This window comes from Theobroma cacao, chromosome 4, assembly GCF_000208745.1.
Source record: "Theobroma cacao cultivar B97-61/B2 chromosome 4, Criollo_cocoa_genome_V2, whole genome shotgun sequence".
Classification (NCBI taxonomy): domain Eukaryota; kingdom Viridiplantae; phylum Streptophyta; class Magnoliopsida; order Malvales; family Malvaceae; genus Theobroma; species Theobroma cacao.
In genome coordinates, this window is record NC_030853.1 from 26,799,776 (window position 1) to 26,803,618 (window position 3,843).

General features: G+C 37.5%; 1 pseudogene; it reads left to right on the top strand.

Annotated features, from left to right (window-relative positions):
* LOC18602789 lies at window positions 713-3,578 on the top strand (annotated as a pseudogene).

Consider the following 3,843-nt stretch of genomic DNA (forward strand, 5'->3'; position numbering starts at 1 on the left):
TTTTTTTTTTCCATGGGCCGATCGTCGGAAAGGCGATCGGTGTAACAAAACGTCGATCTGGCGCACCATGTGGCCGAATCTAGCCACTACGGTGCCAGATCGGCGCTTCCCCGCTACTAGATCTGGCCGTGGAGTGCCAGATCCAACCGTGAGATCTGGTCGGGAAGCACCAGATCCAATGCTTCACGCGGCCAGATCTGACCGTTGAGTGCCAGATCTGGCTAAATCTCCATTTGAATCTTGTCCGACCATATTCGGTCATAAAATCGCCGTCACAGTAGCTTCCGTCGCAGTCGCCGTCGTAGTCGCCGTCGCTTCCGCTGCCGTCGCCGTCGCCACTAACATCATCTCCGACGTTGATGCCACTTAGAGAGAGAATAAGAGAGGAAAAAACATGAGAAGAGAGAGAAAGAAGAAGGGAAAATGAGAAAAATATATATATAGGTCTAGGGTTGTAATATTTTTAAATGATAAGGGGTATTTTAATCTTATCATAATTCAGAGCTATTCCTATGATCACGAAATAGCAAAAATCATGAAAAACTTCGGGTTTAACTATGCCTGAGTTTTACCCCTTTTGAGAGAATAGCTATTAGGTAATAGCTATTCTTTGTGAAATTGCCATATCAAAGGGAGGTAAGCTATTCCCTTGGGAATAGACAGGGAATAGCTAACTATTCCCTATACCAAACGTGCAGTATAGGAAACAAAAGCTGGATTGTGCTTGCTTAATTTTGCACCAAATTTTTCATTCTTTCCAGGGGATCCAAGTAAAACCATATGCAGGCGTGGAGCAGGTAATTCTCATGCATTTTTTGAATTTCTTTTAGATGTCCATTTTTGGTCATTATGAAAACTGCATGTCAATGGAGGATTTATGCTTATCTTAATTATAAGTATAAACTTTAACATTGTCAAATATTGAAAATGTTTTTCTTTTGTGCTACCGGTAAAACATTTACTACTGTATCAAACGGAAGACTTCGTACAGGTTTATTCTCCTATTATTTTACTCTGCTCTCAAATTCCAAAGGTTTTCTTTTCGATTCTGATGAGCATTGTTTATATTTGAATGCTTTTTGTTTATTTTCGTGTGCGGGGAGTAATTAATAATGTGTTTTTTTTTTGGATAATTGAAGATTTAATTTCAATATTCAAAGAACAAGCTGGGAGATCTCCTAAAAACAACAGCTAACTAACAAATTATGAAAGAGTTATATGCCCCAGTTTATACAACGAGTAATAGTGGCTGACAACATCAGTAACTTGGAAAATCTGTTGTCAAACAGATTTGGAGTATTCACAGGAGAAAAATAAATGATTCCTGCATTCTTCCTCTTCATTGCTGAGAAAGCAAGTAGTTGATTGAACTGGAGCACCCCGAGTGTGAAGTCTGGAAAGAGTGCTTAGTCGGTCCAGAATAGCTAACCAAACTACCATAGAGAATTTAGGTATATGCATAGGGAAATAAGTAATTAATAATGTTTTTAGATTATAAACTATCTTCTACTCAGAAGCAATTATGTAGTTTAAGAGACTATTTACAGGTTGCTTCTTCTTATTGGAATCACTATGTATATTTATATTTTCATTTTTTATTGTTTTATCTCCATGAGCTAATGCTTGCAGATTGTACTAACAGTAGTTCTATTGACAGAAATTGTACAATAAAAAGTGTCTGTTAAGCTGCAATTGACCAAATACTAACATCTGATCTTGAAGTTAACTGGAAAAGAAATTTAAGAAAAGAGTTGCTATCTTTTAAATTTATTGATTATTGTGAATTTAATCTTAATGGGACTCCTGCGATGGAGGATTCAAATTTGATTCCTTATTGCAGCATTGAGCATCTGGGGTGTTAGAAGAAGAAGAAGAACAGGGGAGCCAAGTTAACAATTTTCAACTTAGTCTCAATTGCTCTTGTGGGTGATATGCCTTTCACTTTTTTTTTTTTTTGGCTTGAATTAATCCTTTATCTTTGACAGTTTTGTGGCATGAATTAATTCTTGGCATCTTTTCTGTGACACAGTTTTCTGCAATTTATAGGAGAAAGTGATGGAAGCAGAAAGAGTTGACCCAGTTGCTGTCCGCATAGGTCAAAAGTTGCAGGCTATTTCCCCAATATCATCAGACTGTTGCATTTTCAAAGTTCCTAATTATCTTCGCAAGGTAAATGAAAAGGCATATGAACCTGAAGTAGTTGCAATTGGTCCTTTCCACCGTGGTAAAGATCACTTAAAACCAATGGAGGAACGTAAAATTCGGTTTCTCCAATTGATTCTTCAAGAAAGGGGAGAATGATATCACCAAATATGTTGTAATGATGAGAGAATTAGAAGAAAGAGCTAGAAAATGCTATGCAGAACCTGTAAGTCTCGACTCAGATGGTTTTGTGGAAATGATGCTCCTTGATGGTTGCCTTATAATTCAGCTAATACGCAAGTCTGCTAGGACCACATCGATTGATGACCCTGTTTTTAAGATGAGTGGTTTCCATGGTATCTTATGCCGTGATATGTTATTGATCGAAAATCAAATTCCCCTTTTTGTTCTTTGGGAGTTGTTCTGTGTAATTGCGGTTCCTAGAGAAGACAGATTCATAGTCGATATCATAAAGTTCTTCACTGTTGTATTACCAGGTAAACGGTGTATCAGAAAAAGCTTAAGATCCATTACGGGGAACAAGCATCTGCTAGGCTTGATATATGATTGTTGGCATCCTTCTGCTTTTGAAATGGAGGTCAAGACCAAAACGATTGAGTGCAGCTTCATGCCTTGTGCCACAGAGCTCAAGGAAGCTGGCATCCGGTTCAAAAAAGTTGAAGGAAGAAGCATTTTTTATATAAAGTTTGAAAATGGGACTATGAAGATCCCAACCTTGGAAATTGATGACTATACAGAATGGTTTCTACGGAATGTTATTGCCTATGAGCAGTTTTTTTCAGAGAGCAGTTTAAATCATGTCACTGACTACATGAACTTCATGGACTGCCTTATCAACTCTCGAAAAGATGTGGAAATACTTCGTCAGCGTGGAATTGTTAAGAACTGGTTAGGTGATGATGAAGTGATTGCCACCATGTTTAATAGGCTTGGTGACTCTGTTACCATCCCCGCGTTCTCCCTCTACTCTGAAGTTTTCAACAATGTCAACATGTATTGCAGTGGACGCTGGAACAAACGGTTTGCAAACTTGAAGCACAACTATTTTAACAGTCCTTGGGCATTTTTATCCTTTCTTGCTGCTGTCTTGTTCCTTCTACTTACTATGGTGCAAGCTGTATTTTCAGTTCTCTCTTATGTCAAGTAACTGCCAACTCATACATGTATTCTGTTTTCGCTTAATAATTGAGTCCCTACATCCAAGCAGAAGCTTGGAAGCTTTCAAAGGACAAGCTTCCTAAAGTTAACTGGCAACGAAAATCTGGCTTCCGCACTCGATTCTGGGGCACTTTTTCATAGCTTGTTGGGTAATGCTTAATAGAGTTTCTATACATTGAGGAAGCTGTAACAATTGGGATTTCTTACTGTTAATATCTCGTCTTCTACCTTATGAAATCATCATGTTTTTTATGGAAGTCTGACACATGATACTCATAGCTTCTTCCAAAAGTAAACAAATTTGAATGCAGAGTTTCCCTGGGCAAATTTATAGATGCTTCAAAGATAAATGTTTCTGTTTTCTCCCAACACTTGCCTGTTATCACATTCTGTCAATTACAATCACATCTTGTACAGAAAAGAATCAGACAATATTTGATGTTTCTAGAAACTCTAATTATGTTTCATCATATAGTTGAAAGATATTAAATCTCGACTTAATTTCTCATCAAATGTGATTGA